General features: G+C 41.3%; 1 long non-coding RNA gene across 1 annotated transcript in view; it reads right to left on the minus strand.

Annotated features, from left to right (window-relative positions):
* LOC110295436 overlaps positions 1–14,362 on the minus strand; it is a 30,767-nt gene that overhangs the window by 5,477 nt on the left and 10,928 nt on the right. The window contains exons 3-4 of the long non-coding RNA XR_002378067.1: positions 13,182–13,552; positions 2,321–2,484 (exon numbers count right to left, since the gene is read on the minus strand). This is a non-coding gene — a long non-coding RNA (uncharacterized LOC110295436). The remainder of the gene's footprint in view (positions 1–2,320; positions 2,485–13,181; positions 13,553–14,362) is intronic.

The raw sequence follows: 14,362 nt of genomic DNA on the forward strand, positions 1-14,362 counted from the left end.
CATAAAATTGCAAAGCTTCTGTAAGGCAAAAGACACTGTCAATAAGACAAAAAGGCCACCAACAGATTGGGAAAGAATTTTTACCAATCCTAAATCTGATAGGGGACTAATATCCAATATATACAAAGAGCTCAAGAAGCTGAACTCCAGAAATTCAAATAACCCCATTAAAAAATGGGATGCAGAACTAAACAAAGAATTCTCAACTGAGGAATACCAAAGGGCTGAGAACCACTTGAAAAAATGTTCAGCATCCTTAATCATCAGGGAAGTACAAATCAAAACAACCCTGAGATTCAACCTCACACCAGTCAGAATGGCTAGGATCAAAAACTCAGGTGGCAGCAGATGCTGGCGAGGATGTGGAGAAAGAGGAACACTCCTCCATTGCTGGTGGGATTGCAAGCTAGTACAACCACTCTGGAAGTCAATCTGGCAGTTCCTCAGAAAACTGGACATAGTACTACCAGAAGAACCAGCAATACCTCTTCTGGGCATATATCCAGGAGATGTGCCAACTGGTAATAAGAACACATGTTCCACTATGTTCATAGCAGCCCTATTTAAAATAGCCAGAAGCTGGAAAGAACCCAGATGTCCCTCAACAGAGGAATGGATACAGAAAATGTGGTATATTTCCACAGTGGAGTACTACTCAGCTATTAAAAACAATGAATTTATGAAATTCTTAGGCAAGTGGATGTATCTGGAGGGCATCATCCTGAGTGAGGTAACCTAATCACAAAAGAAGTCACCTTCAATGCACTCACTGATAAGTGGATATTAGCCCTGAAACCTAGCATACCCACAATACAACTTCAAAAACACAAGAAAATCAAGAAGGAAGACCAACACGTGGATACTTCATTCCTCACTAGAATACAGAATAAAATATCTATGGAAGGAGTTGCAGAGACAAAGTTTGTAGCTAAGAGGAAAGGATGGTCCATTCCTAGGAAACTTTACAACTTGATAATAAAAGCTATAATCACTTCTCTAAGAGACTTCTCTTCCTGTGACTTCCAACTAGCAGGCTTAAAGTTAGAGCCCAGCAGTTCCTGCTGAGATAGAACAAAGGCTGCATTGCTTAATCTGCAGCTGTTAGGCTACAGGTGTTAATTGCTTAAGCCATCAGTCTTTTACCCTCAGAAAGAGCAAGAAAGTTTTTAGGATTTTTTAGAAGTTTTCATCAGCATTTCAGTAAAATTAGAGAGCTAGAGACCCTCAGACTCTAAAGCCATCATCAGAGTCCTACTCTGTGACTCCCCCCTACCCTGGCCTGGGCCATGAGGCTCCTGGCAATTGCTGTTGAGCTGCAGTCAAAAGACAGTTGTAAGATATTTTGAAGCTATAAATATGAGAGACAAGAAGAAACATCCATGTTCACATACGCCTGGGAATGAACATAGTGAAGCCTGCGTAAACTTCTGTTTTTACTGTGTAGTTTGACTTATAATATGAACACAGAGTATTTGTATATCAGTAAAAACAAGGCTAGAAGTTGCCCACAGATTTAGTTGCACTTTATGGTCAGGCTTTCAAACAAATAAGCAAAGAGACAACATAAGAGAGGCTGGAGAGAGCCTGCTCTACAGGACATGAGCTTGATTCTTAACAACTGCCTGTAATCCAGCTCCAGGTGTATTTGATGCCTCTGGTGTCTGTGTGTACTTGTGCTCACATGCACACACTCACACATGCACATAAGAGAAAACTACAACATTAGCACAGAAATGTATTTGTAAATAGAATCTGCATCAATAGTTGGGTTTGGTGTGTATGTACATACATGTAGAAATGAAACACAGCTAAATGATGTGACTTCGTTGTTACTGACCAATAATCCTAAGAATAAAAAAGCAGACTCTTCTGCAGGTAATAATTCTTACAATTTCAAAATACACTGCCTAATTTTCTGTTAAATTTTTTAAAAATATAATTTAGTTTTTAGTCATATTAAACCACATTTCCATACACTGCATTTTGCTGAGGGTTGGCATACCTTCAAATTCAAGCCAATTTATTCAAAGCCTTATTTACTTGGGCGTCTTTCCCTTTAATGTTTTATTTTGGAACCCTTACCCCAGTTATCTGTGTCCTGGCGTGAGACTGCCCAGGTGTGGTGATGCTGTTAGCAAGGCTGCTGTCTCTACCTGGGGAGTCTCCGTGCATTCTGTTGGAGCTGCTGGTTGTGAATTCTTTGCTTTATTTTCTGTTCAGAGCTCATTTTCTTTCCTCTCTCACCATTTTTCTCACCTGCTTGCCCTGCTTTCTCCCTACAGTCTCCCATTTCCCTTAAAGACAAAAACTCAGAACTCACTTCAAAGCTCACAATATTATCAGGAGATATATTCTTCTAGAAGCCATTACAAATTCTGTTTTGAATCCAGGTAATCTTGGGAATATTCAGCACACATGGAGTTTAAAATATTACACATAAAATGTATAATTTGTTTTCTGTGATATCCAGTAGGGTCAAAAGATCTATGAAAGAGATATTCTTATAGTAATTTATATGGGGGAGTGGTTTAGATCTGTACACTTCTAAACCCTTCAGGAATATCAACATTTTTATGTTTTCCACTTTATTATAAATTCAATGGCAATGATATAGGTGCAAATATATGACTTCACACTGTTATTAAAACTGTCAGCCAGGTGTGGTGGCGCACACCTTTAATACCAGCACTCGGGAGGCAGAGGCAGGCGGATTTCTGAGTTCGAGGCCAGCCTGGTCTACAAAGTGAGTTCCAGGACAGCCAGGGAGGGCTACAGGGCTATACAGAGAAACCCTGTCTTGAAAAAACAAGAAAAAAAAAAAACCCATAAAACTGTCATATTAACACATTACCAGGAATATGAGGAACATCATTAGGAAGCACAGCATAAGCATAAACTGCTGCTATTCATGTGGAGACCAAGCTCAGTAGTCACTGAACGTCAGCACTACATCTCACCTTGTAAATGAAGGTGCCAGCACTGCATCTCATGTTGTAAATGAAGGCTGAGATGGCTGACGACTTCCCCACTATGTGACTGCTCCATGTCCTTCCTGTTTGCCAGATGACAGGCACATGGCTGTTCCCGTTTCTTAGCTATTATGAATGGCCCAGAGATGAGCATGCGGGCAAACCTCTGATGTTCTGGTTGTCTCCTTTGACTTTGTACCAGCAATGTGATTACTGGAACTTATGGAGGCACAGCCTTGTTTTATGAAGAACTTCTATGCTGTCTTCTATAATATCAGGATATTCATTTGTATAATTTTTTGTTACTATTGATCAGTGAAAGAATCTGGCCTTTAGCCCATGGATAGGAAGCTCACAGGCTTTATGGTGTGAACCTTCAACAACTACTACTACAACAACAATGACTACTACAACAACTACATAACAGCTACAACTACTACAGTAAACAACTACTAGTACTACTACAACCACTACAACAACAACTTCTACAGCTACAACTACCACAACTACTATGGTGACAATGACTGACTACTATAATGACTACAAGAATGCTAAATGGCAATGTATCAAGTTCTTTACACCCTCACATCAATTCTGGTCTCACACCTCTGCAGGCAAGTTTCTTTGTGCAGTGGAGAGCGAACAGAGTTACCAGAGAATAGACTGGTCAAAGTGCAGAGAATACATGCCAGTGCACACCTGTACCACCCCCTTTCCTGTGATCAGGGACCACTTCGAGAGAGGACAGAGAGATTGTAAGAGCCAGAGAAGTCCAGGGTGAAACAGTGCCTTCTGCACATGACCAGACTGCTGCACTCAGGAACTCACAGCAGCTGTGGCTGCTTACTTAAGACTTGTACAAGATTAAGCTAGTCAACATTCTAGCACAGAGGGGCAAGGGGCTCCCATGCCCTAGTCACTCTCTGTGGATTTGTGTGAATAGTTGGTGATTCCTGCTGAATGAGTCTGTTTTCTTTCTTGAACTCAGAAATTCATCTGCCTCTGCCTCCCATGTGCTGGGATTAAAGGCGTGCTCCACCACTGCCCAGCCTGGAGTCTGTTTTCTTTAAGGGTGTTGGTCTACTATGCTCAGATGGGTGGCCCTATACCCAGGAGTATATAGGCAGCTCCAATCAGAGTCAATGGGTTGTTTTCATTTCTTTAAAAAAGGAGCAGAGGGTAGAACTGGAAGGAGTTAGGGGAGGAGTGTGAGGTAAATATGATCAAAATACATTGTATGAAATTCTCAAAGAATTATACAATATAAAGAAATATAAAAATATTTTAAGTCATCAAGTTAAGTTAGCAGAGCAGAAAAATGAAATTGACATGCTCAGACTTGTTACACTGAGGAGCACAACTAACTCACCTCTGGCTGTTTCTACATCTAGAGACTTTATACCTGCAGTCCAGAGGCTTTCAGAAGCCACAGCACATGTAAACAGCTAGTCCAGCTGAGACCCTAGTGACCAAGAAGCCTGCTTCCACACCCAACTCCCTCTCTATTTCTGGCTGCTGCTTCTTCTGGTCACTGCAGTCCAGGTTCCAGGCACTGCTCTGAAATCTGCCCAATTTGTGAGCAGATCATTGCTCAGACTCTGTTAAATTCAAGGATTTGGGTATTTCAGCAAGTATGAGAAATACTGACCCCCACACTATATGCTCATCTTGTCTTTGGCCCTAGTGGGTCCTGGGCCCCTGTGCTGACTACCTAGGAGGAACCTGGTTCTGGAATATGAGAATGCTGGCCATTCATATTGGTCTCACTCACTCCTGAGGCACAAATCCTTGACATTTGACTATATATCAGCTGGCTGTTTATTTGCCCAACAATTTTCTTGGTATGCAGGGATTTTTTTTTTTCTAGTTTAATGAATCCTCTCTGGGCTGATGGTCATCTTCTGTGTCTACATATACAAATGTTTCCCAGATAACACTTCAGTGGGAGGATTTAAAAACCAGTCCAGGACCCCTTCGTGGTTTTTTTTATTGATATGAGACAAAAGTCAGACAAAGTTGAGGAGGCTTTGGGGTGTTGTACCTAGCTCCTCCTTTTTGTCCCTACAATGTGGGAGATGGTGGATATGGTCCCTTCACTTCTCTGTAGTTTGGGGAGGCCCATATTTTTCTTCAATCTAGAAAGGTGGAGAATATTCTGTTACTGACAGCTTGAGGTTTGCTGGAGAGCAGACCCTTGCAGAAGAGCAAAACCTACAATTCTGGTTTCTAAGACAATGGGCCTCTACTCTCTTTAAAAACTGGTAGGTGCCAAATTCATGTTCCATGATCTTATAACTCCAGAAAGGATAGAGTATGGCCTTTGGGAGGTAATAGCATCATACTGGTGGCACTCTCAGTAACAAGATAAATTCTCTGATAAAAAGAAACCATGGGGAGGTTCCATTCATTAGCCAGGAAGTAGCCTTCAGCAGCCATGGGATCTACCAGCATCTTGAACTTGGCCTTCCAGCCTTCAGAACTGTGATAAAACAATTTCTTTTTATAAGAAGTCACTGGCCTGGATTATTTTGTTCTAGTAGCTTACATGACTTGAGAGTCCCAAGGAGGAGAATCACTGGAGAGAGTTGGTGAATTCTGGGGAGCACTTCAGGAGCAATGAAAGCAATATTGGAGCAGCTGTTCAAAGGGAACCAGGCCTCTGTGTCCCCATAAACACTGACTGTGTGGGTGCGTGATCCTGTAATGCAGGAGGCAGGAGGCTGGGTGGCAAACCTTTGTGGTTTTTAGTTATCTCATTGATCTGTATCTGTTTCAGTGTGTGATCTTTGCCTGCATGTATCCATGAGTCAAGTGTTGGCAGGAGCTTTGTGAAAGCAGTAGTATTGAGAGATGAACAGTTGGAGAGATGGTCATGTTCTCTTTTTCCTGGAGCCATTAAAGTAAGGGCCTACTGTAGTGAAATTGCCCCCTTCTGCCATGTAACAGCATGGTGTTATAGCTCACTTCTGCTCTAGCTTTCACCATGTGAGCAGACAGCAGCAAGGTGTCTGAGAAACCTGATTCCAAATGCAGGTATCTGCTGCTTCTCTCTCTCTCTCTCTCTCTCTCTCTCTCTCTCTCTCTCTCTCTCCCTCTCCCTCTCCCTCCCTCCCTCCCTCCCTCCCTCCCTCTATTTCTGATCAATTTCTTAGTCTATAATACTGTGTTGAAACATGTTTGATTGTATATAGTTTCATTACTTTATTCTGAAATTTTGATATGGGGTAGAGGCCAGAAAATAATTATTACCTTTGTCTTTATTTTTTTTCCAAGTGGAAGTGCTTTTATTCTTCTAGTTAAGCTGTTATTTGGACATACTACCTGCTTATAATTTTTGTACTGGGGCTATTGACTTTAAAAAGTTCATTGTTATAGACAATTGCCATTGATCTTAGTGGTGTACCAGAACCTGATGATAAGACCATATTGCTGAAAATACTATGCAGTTTGGTCAAAGGTCATGGAGAAATCAAATGGGTCCTGAACAAACGCTTTCTCCATGCTGAGTGGCTTTTGCAGTACAGAAATCTGCTATGTAGGTTGGTGGAGTAGTCCACTAACAGTCTTCCAAGCAGTGTACCTGTGAGCTATAAATGACAACCAGTATGTTGAGACATACCTCTGGTGTGTCACGAATGTTATGGGGGTCAGAGTCTTACTTTGCTATTGCTGTAGAGACGCATCACTACCAGGGAAACTTATTGGACAAAGAGTTATTAGGGCCTTACAGTTTCAGAGGTGAGTCCAAAGCTACCATGACAGGAATCATGGCAAGGGACTGACAGGCAGTGTTCTGGGTCAGAAGCTGAGCTCTTGTGACAATAACCATGAGGCACCTCTAGTGACATGCCTCTTCTTACAATGTCATATCTCCTAATACTTCCCAAACAATTGCCCCTCCTAAGGCCCAAGTACTCAAGCATTGGAGCCTATAATTGGGCCATTTCCATGGAAACCACCACAGTGACCAACTCATTCTGATCAGAAGTAAGATACAATTCAGAGAGGAAAAGCAAGCTTCACACTGTAAACCTGGAGAAGAACCTGGGACTGGCAAACTCACAAGACTCCAAGATGAACCCATTGCAATTACTATGTTAAATGGTTATATCAGACTGTCTTATGAAGTCACATGTCTACACTCATAGGTTAGTGAGTTCTCAGACTATATCTGAAAAAATCCCTAGTGCACTGAGCTGCACTAAATACAGTCAAAACGCAGAAACTGGCTGTGGAGTTCCTAGCTATATAAGTAAGATTTTCCTCTGAGTCTCAGAGACTATTCTGGAAGAGGATGCATAAAGATTCAAATATATAGAAGTGGGGAGTTTGGAATAAAACTGTATCCTGGGCACAACAGTTCTACTGCACTTTGAAACTAAGTTAAAAGCAGTAGATATTCTAGCATGGAAGAAAGGGGGTTCACAGGCCTCACCCCTAACTGAGACGCTATTGACTGTTGCTGGCATCAGGAGCAGGAAGAGTCCAATTTCTATTAGGTGCTGATGCCAGGTAGATTTAGCAAAATTTAGTAGATGGTCCCATTCCCATGAGAACGTGGGCATGAAATGTTGGCCTTGGGAGGTGTCAGTATAAACTCTAAAGGGGAAGGCTTTCCCTACAGAAGTTTTACAGTCTTTCTTGGCTCTGAGACAATATTTCTCCAATGCAAGTGTATCAGCTCTGCTTAAGCAAAAGTGTTAAAGCTCAGATTGGTGGACTTCTGTGGCCTGACCTTGAAGCTCAGTGATTGGTAGTATTTTGTGCTCAGTGATTGATGGGATTCTGTGGTAAGATCAGGGACTGTTGGAATTCTGTTTCTCAGCCCTGGTCTTGGACTTGGGGTCAATTCAGTGTCAGGCTGTTCTTATTTTGGCCATGGTCTTGGGGGTCAAGTCAGGGTCAGTGTGTTTTTCCTTTGCTCTTTTATCCTATAGTATGTCATTAAAAAAGACACCTATTTTTGATGGGTATGTGGGAGATCAGGGAGGATTTGGGAGAAATGAAGGGGAATATGATCCAAATATAAGGTATTCATGTATGAAACTCTCAAAAATATTAAAATGTACTATTTAAAAGTTTAACTGTTTAGTATTTTTAAAACTTATGAAAACTGCTTTTAGAAGAACAGTGTGAGATAGTCACCTGTTGCAGATTGTCCTTGTGTTATTTGTATTTTGATGCTAATTCTGCTTCCTCAAGAGCAGCTGCCCCAATGAGTAGTGGATCACATACTCAGGTGATTCCATGTGAACCTTCTCCTCATTTTAACTAGTCAATAAAGGTGCAGAAGCCAATCATTGGGCAAAGGATAAGGTAAGATTTCTGGGCCCAGGATAAAGAGGAGAAGAAAAAGAAAGAGAGGAAATTTGGACCAGGCTGTGGAGGGGATAGGAGGTAGCAGACATGTAAATCTCAGACCTATAGTTTGTAGCCTTCGCAGGTGGCTGCAGTGGCTAAGGAGGATGGAGCAAGAAATTCTTCACTCAGCAGTTGTGTTATCTGGTTGCTTTAAAAATATTAATGCTGTCTGGTGTTTTCCATCCTAGCTAACTCAGATGGGCAGGAGAAAGGGCACAGACGCAGGGTAGTTGGTAGATGTTTGGCGAAGCTAGCTGTGGGAGCTGGGTGAGACAGCCATTGCTGGAAATGGACAAGGAACAGAGACCAGAGTGGCTTGTGGAGGCTGACTGTGGGGTGGGTGAGACTGCCAGGACTGCACAAGGAGAAGTGTGCCTTTTAAAACAACACACAATAGTCACTGTCACCAAATTCAGCTCTATATGCAGTGGACTGGAAGATGTGGCTGTGATGGGTGGGTTTGGGTCATGGGTACTTTTCAACCCTTTTCTTTTGAAATACTGCCCTGATTCTTAATGAGGCTTTTGATGAACATTTTCATCTGCATTGGAAAAGAGATAATCTTAATTACTATTTGATTTTCTTTCTGTTTTGGAGAGTAAATACTTTTGACTGTGAAGTACCCTGGAACCTGAATGAAACATGAAAAATGGAAAGTCATGCGACTTAGTTACTTAATTCAAAGAAGATTCATTATTCTTTATATCCTGTGAGCCTTGCAAGAAAGAACACTGTCGCATGGCTATTGACATATCTATGGCACAGAGATAGCAGAAGGCCACCTCCACACTGTTCTAAAAAGCCAACAATACGCCTCGGCTGATTTGCAAAATCATGTAGAGGCTACCTTCCTTGTAGAATCTGTATAGTTGCTGAAAAATATAGGTACCTAGAAAATCATAGTACAGAACGCTGTTAAGAGTTGTTTTGTATATAATATAGAAGAACCTTATTGGTTATTAATTTGAATCAACTTGCATATGACATTTAAAGTGAATATTCTTGCAGTTTGGCCAATCTTTTTCAGTGTCCAACGCAAGTAACATTCACCAGGGAAACCTTCAGATAGATAGGCAGACGACCTTGGTTCCAGATGTATTGATATGTACTCCATTTGTTCTCATGCCTCCTTATTATTGGAGGACCTTTTTACCAGCCTCTACATTGAGGTCAGGGAGCAAAAATGCAAGCCTTGTGCATTAATGTGCTTTCCTCTGCAGAAGTAGTTCTCAATACAGATGTGATAGAGCTGGGCACTGTAGTCCCTGAATCTCATTACTTGACAGACAGAGATGAGAAAAGTGATGTGAGTTGAAGGCCAGGATGCCTATGAACCAATATCTGGTTAGTTAGGGCTTCATTGCTGTGAAGAGACGCCATGACCACAGCAATTCTTATAAAGGAAAACATTCAATTGGGGTTGCCTTACAATTTCAGAGGTTTAGTCCATTATCATCATAGTGAGAATCATGGTATGCAGGCAGACATGGTGCTGGAGAAGGAGCTGAGAGCTCTACATCTTGTTTTAAAGGCAGCATAAGGAGACTGCATAGCTTGAACATAGGGGACCTCAAAGGCTGCTACATCCACTCCAGTAGTGACTCGCATTACAGGTTTAGAAACCTGGAAGCAGTCCTGAGGCAAAGAGTTTCATGGGAAACTTAGCCTCCTGGAACCTTGGCATTCCAATAGCACGTATAGCAAAACCTGTCTCCACGTTAGTCTGGTTTATGGATCCGTGTGCTCTCTTTCAGTATTGTTTTATTATAAGTGCCTTTAAGGATTGATTTTTGTCGTATAGCTAAGCCAGTGTTCCAATGGTTCCTAGAAAGTCCTTGAGCCGACCCTGAGCTTAGAATTCAGTAAGAATGTTACCTATTCAGCAACACTCAAATTTACTTCTAGTAGAGACAGTGAAAATAATCAGGCATTACAATTTACTTGAATAGAGCTAGAAAGCTCAGGGCTAGTCTACATCGAAATTACTTAGGACAATAGCTGAGTCACACCCAAACACAAGAATACACAATGGCCTAGGAAATAGGTAGGTTGTCTCATGAAAAGGTTAGCAGAATGGAATTCACCTGATGCATGTTTTTTCACTAGACCTAGAGGAATAGCATAATCAGGTATTTACTAAAGGACCCCGGGAGGTGGGTTTAACAATAGATTAGCATTGTATCAGAGCATTTACCTGGCACCTGTGTTTAGCTGATCTTAATTAGGATTGTTTCTATTCTCAGTTGTAAACATGGCCTGGATCCCGCCATCTTTTTGTTTTGTTTTGTTTTGTTTTTCTTTTTTGTTTTTTGTTTTTTTGTTTGTTGTTTGTTGTTTTTTGAGACAGGGTTTCTCTGTATAGCCTTGGCTATCCTGGAACTCACTCTGTAGACCAGGCTGGCCTCGAACTCAGAAATCTGCTGTCTCTGCCTTCCAAGTGCTGGGATTAAAGGTGTGTGCCACCACTGCCCTGCTTCCTGTCATCTTTTTATGTATACATTTTCTTTGTTTTGTGTTAAGAACCAGTGTACCTTGACGGATGTATTTGCCTAGCCTTCTTGTTTTTCTTCTGTATTAAAAGCCTGGTGTTTGCTTGGACAAAACACATTCAGATTCAGCACTCCCTTGTGTCTGTGTCCATTTGTCATTTTTCTCACCCACCCTTGCTCACCTGCAACCAGAACCCCATTCCCTGCAGATTGGAGACCCAATAGAGGTTCATCTGCAGCAAAAGGCCACCTCCACAGTGACACATTCCTTCAACAAGGCCATACTTGCTCCAATAAGGCCACATCTCCTAGTAGTGCTACTCCCTATGGGCCTATAGGGGCCAGTTACATTTAAACCAACACACAATACCAAAATAGATATTTGAAAAGGACAAATACTGAATGATTGAACAGTTAGAAAGGTTAGATGCTGAAAGCCAGATGTTAAATTTTCTATGATATGGGCACTGAGGGTCCTAGTTGTCACATAGCATGAAATCATGTAGTCATTCTTTGATCTAGCCAGAACATCTCATGTCATTGGTTTTGCACAATGAATTCCATACATACCAAGAGTTTTATTCCTGACATGGACCATCTAACCACATGATTTGCCTAGAAAATGAAAAACTAATATGCAAAAAGCATTGTTAAATGCATTAGAAGTGTGGGAAAATAGTTGAATATCATATCTAAATCTACTTTCCTTCAGTCATTGAATAAGAAATTTTAAAACATACCTACAGGAATAATTCCTAGCCTTCTGGAGTCTGGAAGTCTCATGTACCTGTACAAATCTGAAACAAAAGAAAGACAAGGATTCTGCTGATCCAGTAAGAAGCTCGGTGTACTTGTAGTCTTTTCTCCTGTGTTGCCTTTCTTCCAGATGAAGGCATCATAGTAGAGATGGCTATTAATATGAGAGATGGGTCTTTGGAAAATATGTAGGTGGCATGGGGATTGTAGAAGAGAATAGCACATCATATACTGGGTTGGCAGCTAATATAAAGGCTCAAGAATGTTCAACATGATGTTGTACTATCTGTGATACTGACGCCTTGAGGCAACAGAGATCTAGGGATGGAGCTAGGATTGTTAAATAAAATAGGCATACGTTATGGTTTGTATATGCTTGGCCCAGAGAGTGGCACTATTAGTGGATGTGGCCTGGTTGGAGTAGGTTTGGCCTTGTAGGAGTAGATTTGTCACTTGGCTTTAAGACTCTCATCTTAGCTGTCTGGAAGCCAATATTCTGCTAGCAGCCCTTAGATGAAGATGTAGAACTCTCAGCTCTTCCTGTACCATGCCTACCTGGATGCTGCCATGTTCCTGCCTTGATAATGGATTGAACCTCTGTTCAATTAAATTAAGCCCCAATTAAATGTTCTTATAAGAGCTGCCTTGGTCATGGTGTCTGTTCACAGCATAAATGAAATATGTGTCATTGTACAAAATAATATTGAGTATTGAAATTAACCTAAGACTTCTATTAAATAGTTCCTTAAATTTTATTTTACAATTTTTAAAATAAAATCACACCACTTTCCCCACACTGTCTTCTTGTTCTCTGATGGTTTTACTACTCCCACTACTCTCAAATTCATGACCTTTTTTTTAATACTTATCTATAAATCTATAAAATGCTGAGTCTGCTCAGTGATGCTCGAGTGTGTGTGTGTGTGTGTTCTCAGATCTGAATGCTATGTATTGGATAAGCAGTTAAGGACTTCATTCTTCCTCTCTCAGTAGTGTTTAGCTACCTATAGCTCTTTGTCTCAGGATGACTCCTAATGAGGATTCCCCATCCACACTAGCATGTCCTATGTCATTGTCCTTGTTTAGGTCTCAGTTAGTTAGCTATATTGTTGTGGTGTCATAGGTACAGCTTCCACACCATTTCTAGGAGACCTCTGTCTATGACTATTAGGTTGAACATGAAGAATAGAGTCAGGAATTACAATGGTTAAGTATTAGTAGTAGATTATTACATAAGAACCATGACTGCTTTAGCCTGGGTAATTGTCTAGGATTCCAATAATAGGCAGTATTTCCCCTAGTCCAGAATTCTAGTAACAGAATTTCCCTTAGTCTACATATATAGACCAGACATTGTCATCTATGAGCACCACTGTTAAACCATTTGGGAAACCCTATGGTGTTTATAATTTCATGGTTAATAGGCATCATGATTGGTTGCTTTCTTCCCATGTTAGCATCTATATCACTTGCCAGGATTATGAGAGCTAGTCTTCATGGAAGAGACTATCACATCTGGCCTACATTCTCTGAGTCCCATGTCCTAAAGGCCCTTCAGCAACAGGGTCTTCCCTTCAATTTCTGGAGGAATGACCTGGGTACTTACCTTATATTGTCTGGGGGAACCTCTTGAACTTCCATAAACAGCAACTCAAGAGGTTCCTGATGCCAGAATCCTTGTGTTTGAAGGTTTTGCCTGGGACTTTCGGTTTCAGGATACATCCTTGTGTCTTTTGTAGACTTGCTTGGTTCATCCTGGGATTATACAGGAACAGGGTTTGGCCCATGACTCCTGAGGTGTAGTGTATCCTAGGCTGTTATGGGTCCATGTTCTGACTGGGCTATACACTGGTGTTAATGAAATACAAACATGCTTTCCTCTGATGATAGCCTAAGTGCATTACATTCAGAGTCTGCAAGGCCATTTTCAGGACTGGGAACAGCCGGGTAACTATAGTTCAGAACTTAGGATGTTACCTGAAAGTCAATGGGAGAGCTAGTTAAACATATGACCATTGGCCTTTCTTTTCATACTTTCTGATGTGCCCTCATATTTATGAAGGGAAAGGGTGCACATATCGGGGGCAGAGTGAATCAGACCTAGATGAGAAGGAAAAGTCCTGTAATCGTGGGTGTCCAACTATAAGTAATGACCATTGGTTTTCCAGATCATGTAAGCAATGGATGTTTTCCAGAGACATCCTGTGAAGGTTCTGGGGCACTGGGGTGAATGCACATTGACAAAGATCCAGAGGCAGAGATATGCACATGGGTAGAAAGCACTCCAAAGTCTTCCACCCTAAATTCCCAGGATCACTAGAGGCAAGCACAAAGTTGTGGCATACCAGTCTAGTTCCTCTAACTGAAGAACACAGCACATTTTACTGCTACTTTGACATAAATCTTTACCTGTATTGAAGCACCATGAGTGCATATCACTGTGAGTGCATTTGCCTTCCTGTAATATGTCACTAAAAAACATTTTATAGGTCCCTGGTGCTCTGTGACCCACAGGAACTTCCATTCCTCCTCTGCCTCCTGTCCTTCATCAGTAACTCTCTTAAAATTGGTGTTAATCTGACTTTAGCACTGGATAGGGCTGGTTACTGCCCTTACAATTTACAAATTGTGGTTTTGCAATGTAGGTAAAGTCTTCCTGCTTCACCTTGGCTCCCTCTTGTTTTAGTTTTCCTTGGGAGACTCCAACTAAAGGGTAAGACCCATACCATGGACAGAGGTTCACTGATCTTCTGAACGTTGTTTGAACATATCCCGTACACATAGAGA

Source organism: Mus caroli, chromosome 5 (genome assembly GCF_900094665.2).
Source record: "Mus caroli chromosome 5, CAROLI_EIJ_v1.1, whole genome shotgun sequence".
In the NCBI taxonomy this organism is placed as follows: domain Eukaryota; kingdom Metazoa; phylum Chordata; class Mammalia; order Rodentia; family Muridae; genus Mus; species Mus caroli.